Source organism: Microcaecilia unicolor, chromosome 2 (genome assembly GCF_901765095.1).
Source record: "Microcaecilia unicolor chromosome 2, aMicUni1.1, whole genome shotgun sequence".
Lineage (NCBI taxonomy): Eukaryota > Metazoa > Chordata > Amphibia > Gymnophiona > Siphonopidae > Microcaecilia > Microcaecilia unicolor.
In genome coordinates, this window is record NC_044032.1 from 395,077,014 (window position 1) to 395,104,689 (window position 27,676).

Here is a 27,676-nt window from a genome sequence, read left to right on the forward strand (position 1 = left end):
CCATAGTCTGCTATTGAGACAGACATAGGAAGCAACTGCTTGCCTTGGGATTTGTAGTATGGAGTGTTGCCACGATTTGGGTTTCTGCCAGGTACTTGTGTCTTGGCCACTGTTTGAAAAACAGGATACTGGGCTAGGTGGACCATTGGTCTGACCCATTATGGTTAATCTTATGTTCTTATGGCCCTCCAGAACCCAGAGAAAATTTGGGTTAAGCCCTCAATGCATTTCCAAATATATGTGAATGGGTGTCCCTGGCCACACCAGCAGAAAGATAGTAGGTCCTAAGCTGGGCCCAGTATCTTTTAAATGGGCTGGTAGTGGACATCCCCCAGAAGGTCAAAGCCCCTAACCCACAACCCCCATCACCTACTATGGCCTGCACCCTTATTTGGCCACCATGGAAACCTCTGGTAGGTGGAGTGGGTATGGGGGTGCTTTGGATTTTAAGGGTGCTCGAGTGGGGGATTTGGGATGTTGGAGGGTGTCAGGGGTGGGAGTTTATTATTTGCATCACTGACCCCTTTAAGAGGCTGCCTGGGAACATCAGACCATTAGCAGCCCAAAGTTCCAGGTCAGGAAAGATAATGCAGCTCAAAGCTGCCATTATCTTTCCATGTATAATTCAGCTTGAGAAGTTAAACACAAGCTGTGTTATTCATTTTGCTTAATAATGACGTGTTCATTATTATTATTTAACTTCCGCTGGGCTAAAAAAACCCCGAACCCCTGCATTGAGGGCAAATAACACAAGTGGCAAAACCATGAGTTATTTGACCTAAAATAGTGTTATTCCCTCTTAACAGAAAAAAAAAACAAATAACTACAGCCCATTTACACACCTCAAACAGGTGCTTTATGGGCACCAATATTTGTCATATGATGAATAAATACTAACCAATCATTTCTAAAGGGTACTAGACATGGACAGCAGTGTACACATTATATGCAGTTACTTTCTTTATCCCTAGAGGACTCACAATCTAAGATTTTATACATGGGGAGGGTGACTTGCCCAACGTCACAAGAAGCAGCAATGGGGCTCAAGCCCAGGTCACCAGGTTCAAAGCCTGCTGCACTAACCATTAGGCTACTATGAAATACAAGTCTATAGTATAGTATAGTTTTTTATAGAGATAACAGCCTTGTTCAATGAAGTAAATTAATCAAAAGGTCACCATCAGTACTTTGAAATGTATTAATCTTTATGCAAGCTTTTCTGACTGGGGAAATATTTGTTCTAGCTTTAATCTGGATCAGTAAGAAACAATTACAGTACATCCCTTTGGTTCACTGAATTAGCAGTTAGGTGAAATGGGATGTATTGATACAGAACCTTTTAACCATCAGGTGTCCATAGCTATACATTTTGGCGATCCTGATTGCATTATATATTAGTCCTGTCAGCTTCACTGTGCACGGGTTTAGGTATGGGAGCAAGAAATAGAAGCAAGAGGATCATTTCATTTTTGATAGAATTCTGCATCACATAAGGTGGCAGAATTTGCTGTTGATTTGTTGCTGTAGGTTATTTCTGGACCCTTGCTGTTGGTGAAGGCCCCAAGCTGTTCACTCCTTGAATCCTCATGAATATAAGTCAGCTTCCACAAATTATTTTCAACATTGGCAGATCCAGCTAGTGTAACGGGGGACATTTTATTCATATTTGCTGCCAGTGTACCTGACCAGCATAGAGACGGATCTAATTTTAAAGGAACACAAGCCATAGACTGAAAAACATGACAAAAAAAAAATAATGTTAGGACCAGCAGGAAGTATGCTGGGTTTGCTTTGCTTTTAGAAATTATGAGCCCAATTCAAAGCAGGTGTGTATTCCTTGCCAAAATTATCTAATCCCACTGCCTGTTTTGCTTTTTTTTTCTCCCTATAAATCAATCACATTTTATGCAGAAAAAGTTGCGTAGTTGTAATTCAGACTAAAGTTGGAGATCTGTTAACCCGAGATGGGCATTAATGTCATCTTTACTATGGTTACTATAATTTGCAGTGGGGGTTATTTATTAATAGCGCATGCTAGCGCATATAGATAAGTATAACCTTTGAAAGTTTATTTCCTCTATCTAAACATTCTGACCATTTTAAGTTTTTTTTCTTCAAAGCAAAAAACTAAACAAAACAACATTGCAACAGGAGTTAGGCAACCATGGCCTCAAGTTCTTCCATCCATGCTTGCTTCAAACTATCCATTATATTTCCCCACTGTCCTAGACCCAGTGGCGTGGCCAAGGGTGGGCCCGGGTGGGCCCAGTCCCACCCACTTTGGGCTCAGGCCCACCCAGTAGCAGCACACCTATGATGTGGCTGGCAGGGATCCTCAAGCCCCACCAGCCGAAAACTCCCAAGAGCTGTCCCTCCTGCGTACTTTGTAAATAGCAGATCTTTGCCTGCAGAAAGCAGTGACTGATATATACTATTCGCACCGGCCCTACAGCCTTCCCTCTGATGTATTCCCGCCTATGTAGAAACAGGAAATTGCATCAGAGGGAAGGCCATGGGGCCAATATAAGCAATGTGTATTAGTTGCTGCTCGCTGCTGGTGAAAATCTGTTATTTAAAAGGTGGGGGAAGGGGGGATGTCTGAGAGACCATATGGCATGCAGACGAGAGAGGGAGAAACCAAATCACTTGTGGGACAAGGCGGAGTTCTGCTCACCCATCTTGGGCCCAGGCCCACCCAAAATTGGGTGTCTGGCTACGCCTCTGCCTAGACCTACAGTGTGATAGAAAGAGTTCATGGCGGGCTTTCTAGACAGGTAAGCAGGGCATTATAAGACCACTGTACAAGAATAAAAAAATATTTGGTTATTTCATTCCTTCATTTATTTTGGAATTTCATTTTAGAAGGTGATGTTTATGTGTAAAAGTTAATCAATAGAAATAGAATAAAATAAAACATAGAAGAGAAAATAAGATGATACCTTTTTTATTGGACTAACTTAATACATTTTTTATTAGCTTTCGAAGGTAGCCCTTCTTTGTCAGATCAGAAATAAGCAAATGTTGATAAATAACAGTATATATAAGTAAAACATCAAAACATCTAACAGGATGAGGGTGGGGTGGGTTAGGTGAGAGACGGGGGGCTGGGTGGATGAGGGACAGGGAGATATGCATGGTGATAAGAGGGTGACAAAACAGTAGAATTTTATGGTTTATAATGGGCTAGAAAAATGTGTAAAACCTGGAAGATGTCTGGTTTCTCTGCAGTTATAGATTGAGGCACAGGAGACGATTTTTACTATAATCTAGGGGTTCTCAACCTGGTCCTCAGACACAGCCAGTCAGTCTGGTAGCATGGCTTTGTGCCCTAAAATTTAAATGAAATGATTAATATACACAATTATGTCGAGCAGCTCATGTAAATTTAGGGCCCAAAATTCAGCACTACTTATTGAAGAAGGAGAAACACCTATCTGGTTAAGTAGCACTGACTGGATCGTATCTGGATTTTCAGTGGCACATAACGGGATAGTGTTGCTGAAAATCCAGGCAGACTTCCAGGGCACTTTCCCTTAGTGCTGGGACAATCTGGGTTTGGAGTCTGGGTGTTATCTGAGGACCATGAATACTCAGCGGCGGTGCCTGGATAACCATCCGGTTAAATGAGTTCAGCAGAAAGGCTGTCCTAAGCACCGATGTTGAATATCATTGTTGTCTGGGTAACTCCCAGCAGCTGACTTGCACCCAGTAATTCAGTGCTTGTATCCAAATAGAGCCTGGCACTGATTATCTAGGCACAATTTAGCCAGTGGTGGCCAGTGTTTAACAAAATGCTGACTGCTGCCCATGACTGAGTATGACCTCTTTAATATGGATCACATTAATACAAATATCCATGTTAGTGTCAAGTCTAACACTAGACATAATGGAGGCAATTTATAACTGGGCACCTCCTCCGTAGGATCCCTGCCTTTGTTCTGTACATACTCCAATGTTATGTATGCCCTCCTTGCAAATACATTTCATGTAAAATAGTCACATAAGAATAGCCATACTGGGTCAGACCAATGGTCCATCTAGCCCAGTATCCTGTTTCCAGCAGTGACCAATCCGGGTCACAAGTACCTGGCAGAAACCAAAATAGTAGTAGCATTCTATACTAGCAATCCCAGAGCAAGCAGTGGCTTCACCATGTCCATCTCAATAAAAGACTATGGACGTTTCCTCCAGGAACTTGTCCAAACTTTTTTAAAACTCAGATACGCTAACCACTGTTATCACATTCTCCGGCAATGAGTTCCAGAGCTTAACTATTCTTTGAGTGAAAAAATAAGATAGCACTTAGGCAGAATACTGGCATATAGGTACAGTGCCTAGGTGGGCAGGTATTTATTTATTTATTTATTGCATTTGTATCCCACATTTTCCCACCTATTTGCGGGCTCAATGTGGCTTACATCTTACCGTAAGGCGATCGCCAAGACCGGTATGGAAACAAATACAATTTGATATTAGGGTCGGGTAAGGTTAGTACATTCAGGTGCCTAGGGATCGAAGATAGGAAGTAATATATAATGTCCAATACAGTCTATGGTTTTGCTGTGTTGCAGAGTAGAGGCATCTAGGTTAGGTCGGTGGGGAATGCTTTTCTGAATAGGTAGGTCTTTAATGATCTCCTGAAGTTTAGATGGTCGTAGATTGATTTTCATTTTCATTTCCACAACAGTGTTTACATTATTGATTTTGGATTATTCCAATGGATCACTGTTGTGAAAATGAAAATCATGTGGAGTTAAGTACTTTTTCGTATCTCCATTTAGGAATTTAGGAAATTGAGCATCATATATAAAACTTTAAACAAAAAAGATACTAAATTGCAAATGTTGGATTGATGATGATTACATGCCCACCCAGACCAATGGTTTGGCCAAAGGATAATGCCAATGTGGTGGTAGCATGCGGCTCTGACTGATCCAATAACAATTTTCTTCTACTACAGATTGTGAAATTAAATGATATGGTAGGGAGCTGAGTGCTTTGCTATTGATATATTGTTACCCCCTCCTTTTTGAAATAATTTGGGTGCTGAAGGTATTGAGGTAAACTTTTATGCATGCCATGGGTGTGTAAATGTTACCACCTAGTTTACAGAATTGCCCTTAATATACATTTTTCTGCCTATTGTGCATAGTGCATTGAGGGTGTGCCAATAACATGCATTACAATGTATGTTTAACATATAGTTTACTCAGTATATTGTTCATATGACTCTGTACTAGCAGACTATAAAGGATTGGAATGTTTTACACCCAAGCAGTATGCAAGGTTGTCTGACTTCACGTTTCTTTCTCCTACATGTATGGATTTGTTCTGTTAAGTCTTTCTTATCTCTGCCCTGTGACTGAATGCTAAGTCTCTCATTAGTTATTACACACTTTGTACTATTGCAAAGCTTTATACTCAGGATTACCATTGTCCTCTCTCAAGCGACTGCAGCTAGTACAATCACCTCCAGTTAAACTATTCCGCAATGCTCATTGCTTCGACCATGTTTCTCCTCTGTTCATCTCTGAACATTGGCTTCCAGTCTCTGCATGCAGTCACTTCAGGTTTCTTACCTTGGTTCAGAAAGGACGTCTCCCCTTAGCTCCACATTACATTGCAAACTTACCGGTCTCATACATCCCATCATGAACCCAACGTTCATCACAAGCTGCTGTTCTACACCTTCCCCTGCCTTCCCGCTTATGACTAGATAATACACACAAGACAGCCTTCAGTTACTCTGGTCCCAAACTATGGAACACACTGCCTTTAGATTGCAAGCCCCCCTGAAACAGATCAAAAGCTGGCTTTTCCACCATGCTTTTACCACCCAAATGACTTCCTGACAGCACTGACCTCCCTTACCCTATCTCCCTTTTCTCCATTTGATCTCTGGATGTCCCTCTTCCCCATCAGAATGGCTTCTTACGCATGACTTACTGTATTATAAACCATCTTGCTGCATTCCTAAATGCAACTGGCGGTGTACCAAGTCTATGCAGATAAATAAATAAATAATTTGCCACAAAATTTCTAGGGACAGGTTGCCTTGCCAGTATGTCTCTAGAAAAACCATGTATTTATTTTGATTTTGATCACCCCTTTTTCAGTAGTAACTCAAAGTGAGTTACATTCAGGTACACTGGGCATTTCCATGTCCCTGGAGACCTCACAATCTAATTTTTGTACCTCAGTCAATGGAGAATTAGGTGGCTTACCCAAGATCACAAGGAACAGCAGTGGGATACAAACCGGGTACTTCTGGATGTTAATACCGGTGTTTTAACCACCAGGCTAATTCCTCCACTCCATTTCTTGTGATGACAGGGTAGTTCTGCCTCTGTGCCAAGTAGAGGCAATTATGGCCTTTAGTTATGTGGAAACTGTGTATTTGGGGAGTAGGACTGAGACCACACACTCAATACATACTGTTCACAAACTGAGATTTCAGAAGGGCAAATCACTTATTATCATGACCCTCCTGACCTGAATTTCAGTGAATGTCCTATAGGTGAGCAGTTCTGTAGAAGTATGGCAAACCGCATGGCATTCAGACTGCCATATCAGATCATGGCCTTACATTAATATGTTCTCTTCATGACCTCATTCCATTGTTTAATTTGCTAAATCTAGTCAAATTCAGTCAAAGCACGTTTGTGCTAGATACTTCTATATCCAACTTAGTGAGAAACCCATTTGTTTTCCTTCTCCACATGCCTTTTCAGACAAGGAAAAACAAGATAACAATTGTCGACTGTTGACTGTTGGTTCTTGTTTGTGATACTCCATGGACAAAGAACAAAGAGCAGTGGTTTTCATAACGATGGCTCAGTGCAGTCTTACACTGGCAAAAAGTGACTCTCACCAGCTAACTGGGCTGATGCAGAATTTATGTGGGTGATTTGTTTCAGTGAACTTTTTAAAATACAGTTTTAGTGTTCACAAAGGGGACAATTCAAATCTCCCCGGTGCGTGCTTATGTACAGTATTGAGCAGAAAGGGTATGTGCTGAGAAAGCCAAATTCAGCAATCTGACTGACTTCAGCTTTTCCTGGCATGTAAATTCCCACTCTGCAGGCAATATGCTTTTACTGTATCAGCCTGAATCAACTGTCACTTTTCTTTTTGACACAGTGGCTTCCTTTGGGTCCTTAGGGTTTCTCTGTCAACTAAAATCTACCTCAGATTGGGCTATGACACAATGAACCTTCGTTTGCAGCCATTCAGGTCTTTTCCTCCACTTGTGTTCTCTCACCTTCCTTTTTCTATAACCCAGCAGAGACCTTCAATATGGTGGAAATCCACCATGACTCCCTTTGGAACCAGGTGCACATGTACCCCAAATCCCACTCTTAGTTGTTGCTGCCATTGTGCAAGGGATGGGGTTCCTCCTCTTGATATAAACACTGCCTCCACAGCTGCCCCAATCTTGACAGGTTCAGTGAGCAGAAGCTAGGCCTGGCAATCAAACTCAAGTCTCCTTGAATGGTATTGTTTATTCTTTGATTTCAGTTATTTTTGCCTTTTAAATTAATAGAGGGGTTTATATTGTTATTTGTTGATGCTGTAATCCATCTTGATCTGATATTGGAAGTGTGGAACGGAAGTCATATAGATTCACATAACCAATTATGCAGCACCGATACTAGGCCACAGGGCCAAGCTAGGTTTTAGGGTTTTATGAGTGTTTCGGTCTGGTTATTCAGAAGCATGTATCTGAATGAGCAGCTGCAGTTATCTGCATAGGCGGTCGGTGGCCCAACTGTTTGGGGAGGCTAAAGGGGGCGGGGTTATGGGTGGAGCCAGGGGCGGAGCTTATATCCACAATTGATAACACACAGGAAAAAAAGTAAAAATAAGTCACAATTAATACCTTTTATTAAATTTAGATATTAGATATGTATCATATGTCAAAGAATAAAGTGGTTGCTCAAAGCATATACTAACCACAATCGCTCAACTGTAAAACACTATGCACTTTGTACAAAAACACACTCAGAACCTTACTGTACCATAACACTAGGCATACCCTAATACACCAATATACCACCCATACGGAAAATGCAGACCGTTAACAATATGAAACAAGGGATCATAATACCACAATTCTCATGTAGAGCCACAAAACACCCTTTTAGGGTGGAAAGTGTTCACAATGAGCTCCTTTTATGAACGACTATATGTAGATCCTTCAAGAGGTAGTGTGTCATGATTTAGGCTCTAAAACCCTTTCTGATGTTTTGGTGCCACCTCAGTAAGGCCAACACACAATCTCTCCACTGCAACACACTATACACAAACTTGTGCAAAAACACACTCATAACCTTACCAAACCATAACAGCACTAATTCCAAGGACAGGAGGAGCACAACCTTATGCGTGGAAAGGCAGAACTGTAATTACACCGGGCTCTAAAACACCAGTACACAACCTAGTGAAACAAAAAAACAAAACAAAATGCCGGCAAATACTACACACTAGCAGAATACTGCATCTTGATCACGCATGAAAAACACATGACACAACAGATATGAAGGCAAAACTGGAAAGTTACCACAAGAAGTCAGACTCGGCATGTAGCAATACTAGAAAAATTGAAACTTACATGCAAAATATCACAGATGCACATTTCCAAAAGCTGATATTTCAATTAATACATTCAGAATAAAATTCTTCTTTCTACCTTGTTGTCTGAGCATTTTATTTTTGTAGTCAGGCTGGTCCAGTGTCTATTTTCTGTTTTTCCTGTTTTTGCAGTACCCCCTGTCTGTTTGACATTTCTTCTGTCTTGTCCACCATTGATCTTCCATCTGTGTCCCTACTGGTCCCGTCCAGCATCTCCATTCTGTGTGTCCCTGTCCCATCTGCCCTCTTAGTGTCTCTGTCCTCCCATTACATTCAGCATCTTCCCCCTGTGTCTCTCTGTGTTGCTCTTTCCTGCATTTCATCCTGTTTGTCCCTCCCCACCCTACCCTACTTCATTGTGTCCAGCATTGCCCCTGTGTGTCCCTTTCCCTAGGTTTCTCCATGCCCTGCATCTCTTCGGTTTCCCTGACCTTCCTCTGTCTTTCCTTCCTCCTGCACTCCTACTCTGGGGCCTGAATGCCTTCCAGTATTGCTCTCTCTTGGGTCTCCAATATATCTCCCACTTTCTTCCATTCTGTCAATTCTCACTCTCTCCCCCCCCATCTACCTTCTTATTCTCAGACGAGGAGGAACGGAGCGGAGGGCTGCTTCCTGCCCTTGGCTGTTTCACACCAGCATCCTGCGCAAGAATAAAGAAAAGCTTGATCGCTGAAGGGTAGCGACACTGCAGCGATTAAGGCAGGCTGCCTCGATCTTCCCAGTGATGCCTCCCGCCCGCGCGGAACAGGAAGTTGCATCAGAAGAGGACGGGAGGCATCACTGGGAAGATCGAGGCAGCCTGCCTTAATCTCTGCAGTGTCGCTACCCTTCAGCGATCAAGGCAAATTAGCAGCACCATCGATTCGATCGGACGACTGACTACAGATGCCCGCACCTGAAGCCTACTACAGAGCCTGGAGATCGCGAGGGGACACACACACACAGCGATCGCTGCAGTAAGAGCTGGTAGGCTGGGTTTTAGTTGCTGCAATGCTGCTGGACATTTGGAGCAAGAGGCAGACGGGGAAGCTCACAGCTGGGCTGGGGAGGCTTAGCCTCCCCAAGCCTCTTATACGGGGCGCCTATGGTTATCTGGATATTAGCACTGACTTGAGCTATCTGTGGATATTTACAGCAGATAGTACCTCTGAATATCCTCCCAGAATGCCTCAGTACTAGCCGCATAGTGCAGGGGCTGTATGGGTGAAGCATGGGTGGAAGAAATTATCCTGAAGTGGCAATATTCAACTGCTATCTGGATGTCCATATGGACATCAGAGAAATCATCCTAATTTGATCCAGATGGCTACCTGGAAGGTGGTTTGAATACTACTGCTCTTTGAACAGTGGTTACGCTGCTCCTGGATTTTCAGAGCTGCTCATTATCACGATAATGGCACTGAATATCTATGTTTAATTTAACCACTGCATCTAGCATTTAACAAAACCTGCTGACTGTGGCAGTTGAATATTGACCAGTTCATTAAGAAGTAATGGCCCCAACATTTTGCAATGATTTGCCCACTTTTTTATGATTGGAGATGGCATTCCAAAAGTTCAGGGCTAGTCTGAAAACTCGGAGGTCAATGCTTAGTCAGTGGCAGTGACTGTTTTGCTGACTGCCACTGGTATTATTCCTGTATATTCAATGCCAGGCCATGTCCAGGCTTTGGCATTGAATATTCGATTTATGCGGAGCTGGCTAACACATAGCTCGTTAAGTCAATATTCAGCACTTAAGTGGCTATGGGTTACCACATAAAGATAGGACTGTGATTTATGTGGTTACCCTGACAGGTTAAGTGCTGGATATCGGCACTTAACCGGCCAATTGCTGAATCCACCCCACCCCCCCAAATAGCTGGTTTTCACTTAGGGACCCTTTTACTAAAGAGTTGACATGCGGCAATGTGCTTTCCATGCACCAGTCCAGAACTACTGCTGGGCTACCGCAGGAGCTCGGCGGTAGTTCTCATCCCCAGAGCGTGCCATTTCTGGCGCTGCAAAAACATTTTATTTATTAGGATTTAGGATTTATTATGTTTTTATAGTGCCGGGGCTTAACCAACAGTAATAAGACAGCACCACACGCTGCCCGGTTACTGTTGGGTTGGTGCTGGAGCCCTTATTGTCACCTGAATAGGTGGTGGTAAGGGCTCCCCCTGGAAATGGCTGCACGGCCATTTCTTTTTCAAATCCCCCCAGCCTTTTACCTGCTGCAGTATAAGGGGGCCTTGCCTTGCACCACCACAGACACCTTTTTACCACAGTTTGGTAAAAGAGGCCTTTAGGTACTAACAGCTAATTTTCAACAGCAGTAACCATTTTAGTGCTGCTGAACATTAGCAAATAGCCCCAAACAAGTGATTTAATTGATCAGTGATTAATACGCTTTGAATATAGACCAGTTACTATTATGTCTTTTTACAAAAGCCTTTGGTTCTGGATTATTGGCTTCACCACTGCGTATGGGTGTGGAGCTTGGGATGGAGCGGACCTGATATATCCAACATTGGAACTGTGTTTAAGATTTTCTTTTTTCCCCTTACCTGTGAATATTGTAATTCAAATTTTTTATTGTTTGTTATTATGCATGGTGATGTAAACTGCTTAGATCTTTGTAATAGGCAGTATGTCATTAAACCACTTGTTTACTAAGACTCGCACTAATGCTGACACAGCCCACTCACTTTGAATGGGCTGTGTCGGCATTGCCTCTTGGCTTAGTAAATGGGGATAAATTAATAAATTTGAACTGGAAATTACAAGGCCTTTTGGTGATACTGTGATGATCTGAGGTTAGATTAACTACCACAAGAAAAGCTGCCATTTATGGAATGCAAAAAAAAAAAAAAAAAGAAAAATGATATAAGTTTAGCTGCTTCTTCAAACTTTTCTACTTTGACATAGAAGAATGTGGAGAGGAATCAGAGCATGAACCCAGATTTTTCATTGGCTGAGGTGTGGATTTTTGAATCATTTAAACTGTATGATGCATTTTTAAAATGCGTTTTATGTGAATGATTTAGAGGGGCTGTGAATGTAAAGAGGTATATTATGTGGAAGAACAAATATATTGGTTATGATAAAAATACCTAGTAAGCCTAATACTTCTCTGTTTGTCTCTTGTGTGCTGGCAGTAATTATTATTTTTTATACTGCATTCATCACAACTTAAGCAAAGGCAGAGCACTTCAAAAACATTCAGAAAAAAAAAGAAAATACCTAAATTAGAAGGGTAACACTTTATGGGGTCCTTTTACTATGGTGCGCTAATGGATTTAATGTGCTCTGATTAGCATGTGCAAAATGATAAGAAGACCATTATATTCCTATGGGTGTTTTATCATTTAGTGCTTGGTAATTGTTAGTGCATGTTAAATCTGTTAGCACACTAAGGTGCCCTTTTAAAAAGGCGCGCTGAAAAATGGCTTGCGGTAGTGTCTTGCTGGTTGGATGGCCACTTTTGCCGCACTTTTGTTCTGCTGAGGATATCACAAGGATACAACAGCAAGTACCTCATCCATAATCTCTTTGTTAAACACTTCTACTACAACATTAGAGCTTGACCAGACCCCTGAGGCAGGCCCTTTTGGGCCGAAACACGGCCATGTTGGGTCGTTTTTAAGCTGTTCTTCCAATAAAAACTTGATATCCTCTTTGCATCTACCACACTTTTTTTTTGCTTTTGTTGCTCACATTCACCTGTGTTCCTCCTTTTGTTTGTTTTAGAACTTTGAGAAACAGTGCTCTAGTATGCTCTGAGAGCAGAGGATTCCAATTAAAGAGACAGAGTCCTATTTAACCAGTGCTGCCTGTAAAGAGGCACTGAAGAGGAACTAGATTTTTGGAAGTCTGCAGAAGCAGAGCAGGACGAAGCGCAGCCTGCTTACTTTAACCAATTGGATTTTACCTCTTGTTTGAGTTCAGTAAGATCTGACCATCTGGACATTCTGGCCTCTCCAGAAAGAAGGAAAAGCTAGGATGGGAGTATTTTTTTTTGGTTACATTTGTACCCCGCGCTTTCTCACTCATGGCAGGCTCAATGCGGCTTACATATACAGGTACTTATTTGTACCTGGGGCAATGGAGGGTTAAGTGACTTGCCCAGGTATTTCCCCAATTGCATAAATCCTCATGTCCATACGTTCTCAAACAATTTCTCCATTCAGGTTCCTTTTACTGAGAATATTCATTGCTGAGACAGCGGGGACTGTCACCACCACAGAAGGTGCCATTATGTGCATAATCGATGGTACGTGAGGTGATTATACCAACCCAGCTGATTACATAAGCCTACATATGAGCTACATTTGGCATGGAAGGATGGCACATGCACCAATTCGACGTAGGCCAGAAGGGTCACTTGAGGTTGCTGGCTCTTGCGCTCTCCGTAGAGCCTTAGCCACTTACCTTACTTCACCTGCAACATTTTGACGGAGGCCAGAAGGTTCGCTTGAGGTTGCTGGCTCTTATTATAATCAGAAGGAAAGAACTATGTGCTGAAGGAAACTCCCCTGACTATAAAACATTGACTCACTTTTGAAACTCTATCTTTAGTTTTTTGTCTCTTTGCCACTGACCATTTCTTTAAGGGGCCCTTTTACTAAGGTGCGTAGAGGGGCATAATCGAAAGGGGCACCCAAGTTTTCCTGAGACGTCCCATTGAAGGGGCAGGGAAACCCGTATTATCAAAACAAGATGGGCGTCCATCTTTCGTTTTGATAATACGGTCGGGGACGCCCAAATCATGAAATTTAGGTCGACCTTAGAGATGGTCGTCCTTAGAGATGGTCGTCCCCGATTTTCGGTGATAATGGAAACCAAGGACGCCCATCTCAGAAACGACAAAATCCAAGCCCTTTGGTTGTGGGTGGAGCCAGCATTCGTAGTGCACTGGTCCCCCTAACATGCCAAGACACCAACCGGGCACCCTAGGGAGCACTGCAGTGGACTTCACAAATTGCTCCCAGGTGCATAGCTCCTTTACCTTGTGTACTAAGTCCCCCCCAAAAACCCCAAAGCCCACTCCCCACAACTGTACACCACTACCATAGCCCTAAGGGGTGAAGGGAGCACCTACATGTGGGTAGAGTGGGGTTTTGGTGGATTTTGAAGGGCTCACATTTACCACCACAAGTGTATCAGGTAGGAGGGGATGGGCCTGGGTCCGCCTGCCTGAAGTGCACTGCACCCAGTAAAACTGCTCCAGGGACCTGCATAGTGCTGTCAGGAAGCTGGGTATGATATTTGAGGCTGGCATGGAGGCTGGAAAAAAATTTTAAAAATTTTTTTAGGAGGGGTTAGTGACCACTGGGGGAGTAAGGGGATTCCCTCCGGTGATCATCTGGTCATTTAGGGCACATTTTTGTGGCATGGCGTAAGAAAAAAAGGACCAGGTAAAGTCGTCCAAGTGTTCGTCAGGGACGCTTTTCTTTTTTCCATTATCGGTTGAGGATGCCCATTTTTTAGGCACTCCCCATTCCCGCCTTTGCTACGCCTCCGACACGCCCCCATGAACTTTGGTCATCCCCACGAGGGAAAGCAGTTGTGGACGCCCAAAATCGGCTTTCGATTATGCCGATTTGGGCTACCCTGTGAGAAAGACGCCTATCTTGCGATTTGTGTCGAAAAATGGGTGTCCTTCTCTTTCGAAAATAAGCTTGATAGGCACCTATGCACGTCCAACGCGCATCAAATTGGCACTACCGCCCAGCTACCACATGCCCCAGGCGGTAATTCCATTTTTGGCACGCACCCAAAATGCGCGGTAGAAAATATTTTCTATTTTCTACTGCGGGGCACTTACCCAATGGTAAGCAGCAGTTGGCACATGCTGGATACTTACTGCCCGGTTAGCATGTGAGACCTTACCGCTAAGTCAATGGGTGGCGTTATGGTCTCAGGCCGAAAATGAGCGCACGCTTGTTTTCATTTTGCCACACATTCATTTTCTGGCACAATAAAAAAATCCCTTTTTTCCAGGTGCGCAGAGGAAATGAACCAGTGTGCATCCAAAACACGGGCCTACACCAGCGCAGGCCACTTTTGGCCGTGCCTTAGTTAAAGGGTCCCCAAGGGAGGACTCATTTTAGACCCAGTAATGCTGGCGGCGGTGGGGGAGGTTTGGCGGCAGCGGGAGGGGGGGGGGTCGAATGTGGCAGGGGAGGGTCGGTGGCAGCGGGGGGTGATAGCAGGGGGGACAGGGCTAAATCTGCGGGGGCCATGCCTCCGTGGCCCCACCTAGCTATGCCCCTGCTGTAGAGACTGCATTTGGCTATCTTAGCTGGGACCAGAAGTCTAAGGAGTTATTTAGGAGCAAGTTGACCTTTCAAAGGAATTAAAAGCTCATTTAGATAAACATCAGCAGGTTCATCCCTTCCTCCTATTTTATTCAATGTCTATGGTCATTATTTAGGTCATATTTTTCATTCTTCAGGAATTTCCTATTACTCTTGTGCTGATGTCACAGTACTGTTTTTCCCTTACCAGTGTTCCTTGGAACTTACTAGATAATGGGCAACGTTTTTGAATATATCCTTGAATGGATGAGTCAGAAGGGTTTGAAATTAAATCCTGAAGGAAAAAAACAACTTTGGGTGGGGATAAATATCTTGTCTTGCCCACAGTGGCTCCAACTATTGCAGGTGTGCGAATTGCTTTAAGTGCAGAGGTCAACTTGCTAGGTTAGGAAAATTTATAGGAAACTGAGACAATGTAGGTATATTAGGCCATATCTAGAGCAACAACATTTTTGGGTGGCAGTTCTATGAACAATGGTTTACTGTAACAGTGTTTTACTAGGCTTACCAGACTCTACTTTGAAGGCTGCAAATCCTATGAAATGTTACAGCTATGGTGATCTTGGGGCGTCTCTAGTTGGGATAGGGCAACTCTGTTTTTGGTGGCTCTGCACTGGCTGCCTGTACAGGCAAGGATAGAATTTAAGCTCTTATTATTATTATTATTAATATTGCGTTTACTACAAACTGTACATTCTTTTTTACGACTTTGTAATTCTTTATATTGTTACTATGTAAGCCGCATTGAGCCTGCCATGTGTGGGAAAGCGCGGGGTACAAATGTAATAATAATAATTCATGGACTTGCTTCATCTTACGTAGGACCCCTTTTACAAAGTGGCAGTAATCCCAACGCGGGCTGACCGCGTGCTAAACAGAAAGTACACCAGGCTACCCCAGCAGCCCAGCTGTACTTCCCACCCCTAATGCGCCATCATATCCAGCACTACAAAAATATATTTATTTTTATAGCGCTGGAGTGTACCCGGCGGTAATCGGGCAGTGCTATGGGCTGCCCAGTTACCGCCGGGTTAGAGCGGGAGCCCTTACTGCCAGTTCAATGGGTGGTGGTAAGGGATTCCCCTGAAATGGCTGTATGGGATCTGGGAGACATCGTTGATAAGACGTTGAAAATTTCTGCTCAGTGTGCTGCGGCGGCTAAGAAAGTGCACAGAATGTTGAGTATTATTAGGAAAGGGATGGAAAATAAACACAAGGATGTTATAATGCCGTTGTATCGCTCCATGGTGCGACCACACCTCGAATATTGTGTCCAATTCTAGTCTCCGCATCTCAAAAAAGATATAAAGGAATTGGCGAAGGTGCAGAGGAGGGTGACGAAAATTATAAAAGGGACGGAACAACTTCCCTATGAGGAAAGGCTGAGAAGGTTAGGGCTCTTCAGCTTGGAGAAAAGGCGACCGAGGGGTGATATGACAGAAGTCTACAAGATAATGAGTGGAATGGAGCGGACAGATGTGAAGCGTTTGTTTATACTTTCAAACAATAATAGAACCAGAGGACACAAGATGAAGCTAGAATATGGTAGATTTAAAACAAATAGGAGAAAGTTTTTCTTTACTCAGTGTGTAGTTGGACTCTGGAACTCATTGCTGGAGAATGTAGTGACAGCAGCTGGCCTTACGGAGTTTAAAGGGGGTTTGGACAGATTCCTGAAGGAAAAGTCCATTGAACATTATTAAACAATTATTATTAGTAGTAGTAGTATTATTTTTTTTTTGGGGGGGGGGGGGGGGGGGTTGCCGGGTTCTTGAAGCCTGGATTGGCCGTTGTCGGAGACAGGATGCTGGGCTTGATGGACCTTTGGTCTTTTCCCAGTATGGCAGTGCTTATGTGCTTATTTACTGCATGAGAGACTCCCCCTTTACCCGCTGCGGTAAAAGGGTGCCTTGGCGCGCATGAAAAACATGCACCGATGCCAGTACAGGCCCCCTTTTGCCACAGCTTGGTAAAAGGGGCCCTTAGTCCCTTGGTTGTCATGGTATGTACACAGACACAATTTACATTCTCAGAATCAATGGAAAGTTATCAGTCCCTCAGTCAAGTAATTCAATCTGACAGGATGGCAAAGGAGCAGTAGAGATGAAGCTAGGCCTCATCTGTGAAATTCTTTACTACTGCCCTTATGCTCACAGCAGAAGTATGAGAGGTTTCACCGAGACTTAAAGACTTCGGAGTCAATATCCAAAGTGATTTAACCAGCCAGAAATGGCTCTTGGGCGGTTAAATCACTTGGTTGGGGCTATTCACTAATAGTGGCTCTTAACTGGTTAGTACCACTGAATATCACCACAGACTGCTAAACTCAAAGCCAGCTATTTTTTGGGCAGTCCGTGGGCACAGTTGGCACTTATGTGGTTAAGTACCGATATTCAGCACTTAACTGCTTAAGTTTAGTGGTCAAATCAGACCACATAGAAGTCAGTCCTATCTTTATGCTTTGGTGCTAAGGCAGTTAAGTGCTAAATATTGCACTTAACCCCATAAGAGATAGCTGGCCACATAAACTTGGATATTCAGCGCCAGTGCCCAGACATGGACCTACATTGAATACTTAGGACTAAAGCCAGTGCCGGCTAAATATCGATCACTTAGCTGTTTAAGAAATATTATGATTTACAATAAATGTATGATGATCTGAAGCTTACATGATTAGTGTTTTCTGCTAGTTTTACCTCTTGGGTTTTTATCTGTCGGACTGTATAAAGGATTTTGTGATGTGAAGCCAGGTTATTCCTATGTCAATCCCCAAACACTCTACAATGCAACTTGGGTTGTGAGTGCAAATCTGGGCATATTCTGATTTGTGCATGCAACTCAATTGGTTAACAAGCCAATCAGCGCCAATAATTGGATGTTAACAAGCAATTATCGACACTAATTTGCACTAATTAGAATTTATGTGCACTAATCACTAAGTGAATTTTATAAAGTAGTCCACGTAAATTCTACCGTGCAGATCTCAAAAGGGGGTATGGCCATGGGAGGAGCATGGGCAGGTCATGAGTGTTCTTTAAAGTTACGCACAGTGGTAGGCGTGGGCATTTATACCAGGTTTTCATTGGTGTAAATGACTGCACCTAAATTATAGTCATGTGGACGGTGCCATATATATTCTGTAAACTGCACCTAGGCATGGTTTATAGAATATGCATAGAGGGGCATTTTCATTATGACATCTAAGTCTGAATTTAGATGTGTTGCAAAAAACGTCCAAAATCTGAATAGGAAAGAAGTTCATTTTCAAAAAAGAAAAAACATCTCTCTTTTGTTTTCGAAAATACTGTTTCTAAGAAGGTTTTGTGCTTTGTACATTTTCTTTTTGGTCCACTTTCAAAAAAAAATGTCCATTGGGGTGTAACAGCACTAACTCCCAAGACTCAAAAAGCAACAACCTTATGCGTGGAAAGGCAACACTGTAAATATTATACCATGCCCTAAAACATCAATACACTACCTATTGAAACAAACACAACTGCAACAAGATTTCTATACAGGCACTACATGGTAGCAGAGCACCACACCTAATTTCAGTGTTTCCCAAACTGGGTTCCACAGAACCCTAGGGATCCTCAAACTCTCTTCAGGGGTTCATTAAGAAATTAGATTGTAGAATCTGTTTGTATGAACATATGTTTACATAAATTGAGGGTTCCTTGGTGTATGAAAAAATATTTTAGGGGTTCCGCCGTAGTAAAACATTTAGGAATCACTGCCATAGTTAGATACACAAAACCCAGATAGATCACACATCAGTAATAGAGGTATGAAGGCAAGAAACTAAACTGGAAACCTCAGGAAGTCAGACTGAACACAACAATAATAGAGAAATAGAAATTGAAATGCAAAATACCATAGATGTGCATTTTTAAAAGCTGCCATCCAGGGCCGGTCTTAGCAACTGTGGGGTCCTATGCAGACCAGTTCGCTGCCCCCCCTCCCCCCATCTCACCTAGCCTTGCCCCTTGTTGATAATATGTGTTTTAAACATTTTTTTTATTTCAAATAAAGACAAATCAAGCAAAACATGTACAAAAACTAATTCAAATATGCACAATGTTATCATAGGAAACCTTTGGGTTTAAAAAGCAAAACCATGTGAATGTAAGAACTGGATCAATGAATTAAAACAAATCCTCTTAATATGTAATACTTGGTAGCAGTAATGAAACAGTGATTGAATATTCAGATAGCAAGCAGCCTGAGCCAACAGATTTATTTTTCACTGAACATAATTAACTTTGTATGAATTTGGCTGCTAATAGTGTGCTGAACTGGACAATTTTTAAAAATTGCAATTTTTATAAAACACGACTGTAAGGTTACACTTAAAAATAAAAAGTTCGACCATGCATTTTGACTGTGCTTTATTGGCTCCCCCTTCAGGTTCAAATAGACTTTAAATTGGCCTGCTTTAGTTTAAAAATTTTAAGCAGTATGGTTCCTGAAGATTTTAACTGCTAGGTTAAAAGAGCATTACTCTTAAAGAAGTTGTTTTTTTTTTTTCAGCAATCCCGGGGTAATGACAGGATGGAAGATGGTTAATGTAACTGAGGTGTTTGATTATTATAATTATACTATTATAATGGTTCATTTATTCTGTCTCCTCCCCTTTTAATGATTGTGAACTAATTGTCACAGCCACCATCATGTTCCTTGCCCCAATGCCCTAACAGGCACAGGGAAGCCACTGCTTGCCCTGGGATTGGTAGCATGGAATGTTGCTGCTATTTGGGTTTCTGTGTATGTGTAAGTGGTCCGCCATGTTGTTACTTGTCAGTGAACGCTGAAGATTCTGCTCTTTTGACTTTTTTAATCCCCCGAGGCAGTTCTGTCCTGACTGAAACACCTTTTTCCACTATATAGGGCGTTGGGAGTTACTTGAGAACCACACAGTGCTGTTATCGCAGCTTTGCAGTTTTGAGATAAGTAGCAGCTGCCTTATTATATTTTATATCATCTCACATCAGTTTGTACTATTTGTGAATGTATTTTGGATAAAACTTGTAAATTTTAAAATAGGCACTGAAGACTTGAGGCAAGTGACTGATGAACTAATGAGAAGCTTGGATCTGAAATAACTGAGGCTATAAGAGATCTGATTGCCCATTATATATTTGTCTGATGCCTCTTTGCGTTCTTAATATAGAATGTATAGGTTAAAATACCTGCTTTTGTTTTGCCACTTGTTCTTGCTTCCCCTCTTTTTCTGATGACTATTTGGGTTTCTGCCAGGTACTTTTGACCTGGGTTGGCCACTGTTGGAAATAGGATACTGAGCTAGATGGACCATTGGTCTGACCCAGTATGGCTATTCTTATGATGCCCCGATGCACCTTTTTACTTCTTTGGTTGGGCCCCTTGGTGCTCCTCTGGGTGGCAGCTGGCTCCCCTGCAACACTTTCTGTGTTGGCTGATGTTGGCTTCCTGGTGCACGTGTGCGCTGAAGTAGCTTGTTTAAAGGGCCGGTGACAGGAGGCGCCGGATCTTTGAGAGACACCTCCACTTCCTGTCTGGGGCCTATTTAAGAAAGGCCTTGGCATTCCTCCAGGCCCTTTGCAACATGCCTTGTCATGCCTCCAGCCTTGTCTTGCCTTGCCTCCAGCCTGCCTTGCCTTGTCACCAGTCCCTGCTGAATCTTCAGTTCCAGTCCAGTCTTGCCTCAGCTTCTGCCGAGTCTTCAGTTCCAGCCAACCCTCATCTTCAGCTCCTGCTAAGTCTTTAGTTCCAGCTGACCATTGTCTTCAGCTCCAGTTAAGCCTGGTGCCTAGTTCTGCCTGTCCTGTGCCTAGTTTGGGTGACTTGCCTGCTGCCTATGGGTGTCTCTAGTGTTTAGTGCGTGCTAAATTTTAGCAAATGCTAAAATGCTAGTGTGCCTTAGTAAAAGGATCCCAAAGTGAATGGGCCGTGTCGTAATTACCACATGGCCTTGTAAAAGGGGGGGGGGGGGGCGTGTTAGTGCATCTTATCATATGGATTGGTTCTGATGTTTGCTTAAATCACCAAATTTCATATAAGAAAAAAAATGTATGTCTGCCTATCAATTTCCCTGCTTGACTACATATAGAAGAAAAATATAGAATTGTATTTTTAAGATAATTATCACTGAGCATCTATGTATCATAAGATCAAATACCCCCCCCCCCCCCGAAGTAGGGTGTCCTCTCGGTGACCTTAGGCCTCTCCGCAAAGAGGAAGACCACCCTCACTAGAGAGTACATCACTGAGCCTTTGCAGTTGTCATAACATTTATGTGGTTCTGCTGGACACATAACAGCTAATACATTTCATCCAAGATAAAAACAGTAACTAGAAATCTATTCTTTAGAGTATTAGCCACTTCTTTCTAAATAAAGATATCACAGTAGGTCAAGCTTCACGGTACAAATTTTAAATCAGAACATGTCATCAAGAGCTGTCCTAGAACCGCCTAAAGGGAGTCCAGAAATGGCAAATGACAAAACTCCACGACCAGAGAACCTAAAACCTAATAACGTGCTTTTATATCCTAACCAATCAAGCACTGTTGAAAAATGCTAATTCCTCATTATCCATGAATTTTATTTCTTGTCAGTTGGAACAGCTGTGCTGGTAATGACACTACACACACTTGACAGACTTCATTATATTCTATCTTTGTCTGTAGTTTGATTTGCTAAGGCTAGTGCTAGTGTTCTACAATGTATTACTAGTGATGCTATAATTTATTACTGCTAAGACTAACACCTCGATAATATATGTCATGGTGCCCTACTTACAGTCATTCAGGCAATTTCTGGTCTGTTTGAGTTTTTTGTATTCAATAACTCTATCCTCATGTTAGAACAAAGCAAAGTAGAATCACAAAAAAATATGAGTAGCGGCTGGAAATTCAACTGTCCCTTCCAACTGATGCATGTTCCAAGTTGAGTAATGGGTTACAAGGATCATAGCTTTCTTACAACTTTACAATGTGACTCAAGCCCCTAATATACTTCAAGCAATATATTTGAGCCACTCTTAATCATTAATACCTACCTTTCTCTCTGTGGAACCCTCAGCATTTGGGTAGTCTGTCTTGCCATTGTGCTGGAGCAGGCCATCTACAACACTCCCTTGTCTTCATGCATTTATTTTATTATTTAGATTTTGCTCACACCTTTTTCAGTAGTAGCTCAAGGTGAGTTACATTCAGGTACTCTGGATATTTCTCTGTCCCAGGAGGGTTCACAATCTAAGTTTGTACCTGAGGCAATGGAGGGTTAAGGGGCTTGCCCAAGATCACAAGGAGCAGCAGTGGGATTTGAACTGGTCACTTCTAGATTGCAAGACCAGTGCTCTAACCACTAGGCCACACCTCCACTCCACTCCAGCAAATCCAATCTGCTTATAATTGGGATCAAGCTCCCATCAAAGATGTGGACTATCTATAAGCTTAGTTAGTGACCCCCTTACTAAAGACAGTGGTCCTTGTTGCAGATCTATTACTTGCTTAAAAGCTTTCTTCAGGGAGTAATTAAAAAGAAAATACCCATATCCAACAAGTGGACCCCTTCATGCCTGTACAAACCCAAATAGCCAATATGCAGCAGACTCTGAGTTCACCCTAGGACTCCAGTCAAGTACTTTGCTGTTTATTGGCCTTCTTAATACCAATCCACAACAGCGGGTGATGCATGAGCTTTGGCATAGCCAATATGTTGAAGATATCATTAACTCAAGTTCATTTAAGTCCTTCTTTTGTTGCAGATAGGAACTCAGAACATGGCCTCTCACCAAAATCAATGCCTCCCAGATGAATCACCAGTACATCAGACATTTCCTTTACTCAAACTACTCACTCACCACCAGGATTAATGAATCCCATTTTATCTCTTGGATCCTGATCTATTTACTTATTTGTTGCATTTGTACCCCACATTTTCCCACCTATTTGCAAGCTCAATGTGGCTTACATAATACCATCAAAGGCGTTTGCCCAGTCTGTTGATAACAAATACAGGTTGTATAGAGATCGAATGAGGTATATATGGAGGATCGGAAGGGATGAAGATTGTGTGATGTCTGGGTACGATCATTAGTCATGTTATGTTCCTGGGTGAAGAGGTTTACATGGGGTCATTGGGATAGGCCTTTTTGAAGAGGTTGGTTTTTAGTGATTTCCTGAAGTTCAGGTGGTCATGGATTGTTTTTACCGCTTTTGGGAGGCCATACCATAGTTGTGCGCTTATGTAGGAGAAGCCAGAAGCATGAGTTGTTTTGTATTTCAGTCCTTTGCAATTTGGGTAGTGTAGGTTTAGGTATGATCTTGACGATCCGGCTCTGTTTCTTATTGGTAGATCTATAAGGTCTATCATGTATCTTGGGACAACGCCGTATATGATTTTATGGACTAAAGTACAGATTTTGAAGATGATCCGTTCTTTGATTGGGAGCCAGTGCAGCTTTTCTCGAAGGGGTTTTGCACTTTCGAATCATGTTTTGCTGAAAATCAATCTGGCTGCTGTATTTTGGGCAGACTGGAGTTTTTTTGTGAGTTGTTCTTTGCATCCTGCGTAGACTCTGTTGCAATAGTCTGCATGACTTAGGACCATTGATTGTATTAGGTTTCAAAAGTTTTCTCTTGGGAAGAAATGTTTTAGACGTTTGAGCTTCCACATTGAATAGAACATTTTCTTTATTACAGAGTTTACCTGGCTCTCGAGAATAAGGTTGCGGTCGAGTGTGACGCCGAGTATTTTCAAGCTGTTTGAGGTAGGGAGGGTGTGTCCTGGGGTATTTATGGTTGTGGGTTTGTACTTGTTGTGTTGGGAGGATAGAATGAGGCAATGTGTTTTTTCAGTGTTCAGTTTCAGTTGGAATGAGTTTACCTAGGAGTCCATGATGTTCAGGCCATCGTTGATTTTATTGGTTATTTCTGTCAAGTCATGTCTGAATGGGATGTAGATTATAACATCGTCTGCGTAAATGAACGGGTTAAGGCCTCGATTGGAAAAGGACTGTGCCAGTGGAATCATCATCATGTTGAAGAGTATTGGGGATAATGGTGACCCTTGAGGTACTCCGCAGACAGCTTTCCATGGTGGTGATATGTTTGAGTTTGATATTACTTGATAAGTTCTAGTGGTTAGAAAGCCTTTGATCCAGTTAAGTACATTTCCTTCAATCCCGAAGTGGCCAAGTAGCCTTAGTAGATGTGCTTGACAAGCTGAACTGGAGGAGGAGTATGCTTTTACCTATGGCTATTTTCTGTTTGAATTTGGCCAGGAGGGTGACTAGGACAGTTTTGGTACTATGGTGGGATCAGAATCCTGATTGTGAGTTATGTAGTATTGAGAATTTGTCCAGGTAGCCCGTAAGCTGTTTAGTCACCAAACTCTCCATCATTTTTACTACTAATGGGATAGACGCAACTGGACGGTAGTTGGTGAGATCGTTTGTGCTTTTCTTGGCGTCTTTTGGTATTGGGGTGAGTAGGATGTTGGGGTGAGTAGGATGTTGCCATAATGCTCAGGGAAGAGACCTTGTTGTAGCATGAAGTTTAGGTGGGATGTGAGATCTGCTATGAAGCGGTCGGGGGCGGATTTTAGTAAGCGACCGGGACATGTGTCCAGTTTGCAATGGGTCTTGGTGAACCTGTGAGTCGCTTGCGTAGCTGATTCGGTGTTGAGGAGATTAAATGTTGTCCATATGCGGTCAGCTGGGTATCCGTTGGAGGTTAGGTCCAGCTCATTGAAGAAGTTTTCAATGTCGGTATTGTGATGAGGAAGTGTGCTACGAAGTTTTATTATTTTTTCGTTAAAGTAGTTAGCGAGTTTGTCTGCGGTTGGGATGTCTGTGTTGGTTGTGGTGATAGAGGTGGTGTCTAGTAACTTATTTGCGAGTTGGTATAGTTTATTCATATCTTTGTAATCCGATCTTAGTTTGGTTTTATAGTAGGACCTTTTGGTTTGTTTTATTGCATATTTGTATTTTCTGTGTAGTTGTTTCCATGCGTTGAGTGTATATTCATCTTTTGTCTTTCTCCATGCTCGTTCAAGTTTCCTGGATTGTATTTTGAGTTTTTTTAATTTCGTCGTTGAACCATGGTATAGTGTTCTGTCTTTTTGATGTTCTTGTTTTTAAGGGTGCTATTTCATTTAGTACGCTGTTGCATCTATCATCCCAGCGGTTGAGATACAGTATGGAATTAGTTCGTGTAGTCCATTCATTGTCGTATACCTTTTGCCAGAATGCATGTGGGTCGATTTGTCCTCTTGTGGTGTAAGTTGTATGCTCTCCTGTATCTTTACTTTTGTAGCTGCTAACCCTAGATGGAATCTGTAGAGATAATTAATTGATTTCCTCTAAGCCCAATGTATACACAAGTGGTTCACAAACCAGGAATTCCTACTTGTATTCCAGCTCCCAACTGATCTGAAGAAGAAAAACAACACAAAATTTATATCCTTAAAGGCTCTTCGCTCTGGCCCTTACAAATGCATCAGGGCGCCAACACTCAATGTATTTTATGACTGTCATCAGAAACCTCATGGAGGTGACAGCAGTGCAATGTATTCTTATTAATTAATATCTTTGCCTCAGAGATCCCTTTTAAAATAACAGAAAACTGATACCTGGTTATTGAAGTGCTTTTGGCATCCACCATAAATGTCTTCCATCTGTAGGCCTAGGAAGCTATCCAAACATTTTTAAAACCCCAGTAAGCTAACTGCTTTTACTACATTATGTGGCAACAAATTCCAGAGATTAATTACATGTTGTGAAGAAATATTTTCTCGATTTGTTTTAAATTTACTACTTTGTAGCTTCATTGCATGCCCCCTAGTCCTAGTATTTTTGGAAAGAGTAAACAAGTGATTCATGTCTACTCGTTCTACTCCACTCATTATAGACCTCTATCATATCTCCCCTCAGCCATCTTTTATCCAAGCTGAAGAGCCCTAGCTTCTTTAGCCTTTCCTCATAGGGAAGTCATCCCATCCCTTTCATCATTTTCGTTGCCCTTCTCTGTACATTAATTCTGGTATATCTTTTTTGAGATGAGGTGATCAGAATTACACACAATATTTGAGGTGGGGTCGCACCATGGAGTGATACACAGGCATTATAACATCCTCATTTTTGTTTTCCATGCTTTTCCTAATAATACCTTAACATTGTATTTGCTTTCTTAGCTGCTGCCGCACACTGAACACAGGGTTTCAACGTATCATCAATGATGACACCTAGATCCCTTTCCTGGTTGGTTACTCCTAATGTGGAACCTTGCATTATGTAGCTATAGTTCGGGTTCCTCTTTCCCACATGTATCACTTTGCACTTGCTCACATTAAACGTCATCTGCCATTTGGAAGCCCAGTCTCCCAGTCTTGTAAGGTCCTCTTCTAATTTTTCACAATCCTCTTGCGATTTAACAACTTTGAATAACTTTGTGTCATCAGCAAATTTAATTACCTCACTAGTTACTTCCATCTCTAGATAATTTATAAATATGTTAAAGAGCAGCAGTCCTAGCACAGACCGCTGCAGAACCCCACTATCTATCCTTCTTCATTGAGAATACTGACCATTTAACCCTACCCTCTGTTTTCTATCTTTTAATCTGTTTTTAATCCACAATAGGACACTACAATTTCCTCTGGAGTCTTTCATGAGGTACTTTGTCAAATGTGTTTTGAAAATCCAGATACAGAATATCAACTGGCTCAACTTTATCCACATGTTTGTTCACCCCTTCAAAGAAATGTAGTAGATTGGTAATAGATTGGTGCCAATAACTGATTGTTAGTGTCCAAATATTGGCACTAATAGGCTCATTATTCAATTAAATTGCATGCACAGATTGGTCATGTGTACAAAAGTGCCATTTATAAAATTTGGTGGTTAGTGCTGAACAGCAGATTACTGCCACAATTTGAATGCACCATTAATTTGCATGCTGATTACTTTGAGCATGCCATGGCAATTTTTCTACTCTAGTTTTGTGGTTAAGACTCTATTGTGAACCTTTGAGCACTGGTTCCTAACAGAGAGAGACAGTATGTCTGAGAGAAGGCGACAAGGCTACAGAGACAAGAATAAAGCATCAACTTAAAGTGTCAGGAGTTGTTTTATTTCTAACTCTACATTTTAAAAAAGGAAAAAAAGTGATTTATCTTCTGTGTCAAGCATGTTAAACATCAATGATCCCACCAACTAGTTTCACCGATTGGCTGCTTCGGGTTAAGATCAGAAAATTGTTAATTTTTGCTACTTCAAGTGTCACTGGGTTCTCCAAGTTTACCCTGAAGCAGCCAATCAGTGAAACTAGTTGGTGGGATCATTGATGTTTAACATGCTTGACACAGAAGATAAATCACTTTTTTCCTGGGTCTCCAGTAACTATTCACAGTGCACAGAGCCAATACACTGATTAGAGAGGTTTTTTTGTATGTCAGTCAGGTCACTAGCCTTAAAAATCCTTCTTTTGTGAAAATAGAGAAGGTGGAGCTCTGAGACTTTTTCCTCCTTTTTTTTTTTTTTTAATTTATAGAAGTCTTTATTGGGTTTTGAGAAACAATACAAAGGCAAAGAAATCACATCCGTTAACATTAGCTAATACAACTCAAGTGTAGAACCCCCTAAAGAATTTTGAGCAAACTGCAAAAAACAGATAAGCAGTGTATTATTTTCTCAAAACTAAAGAGTTAGCTGACAAAATACTTCTAGAATTTATGACTGAATTTATCCATGTACCTTCC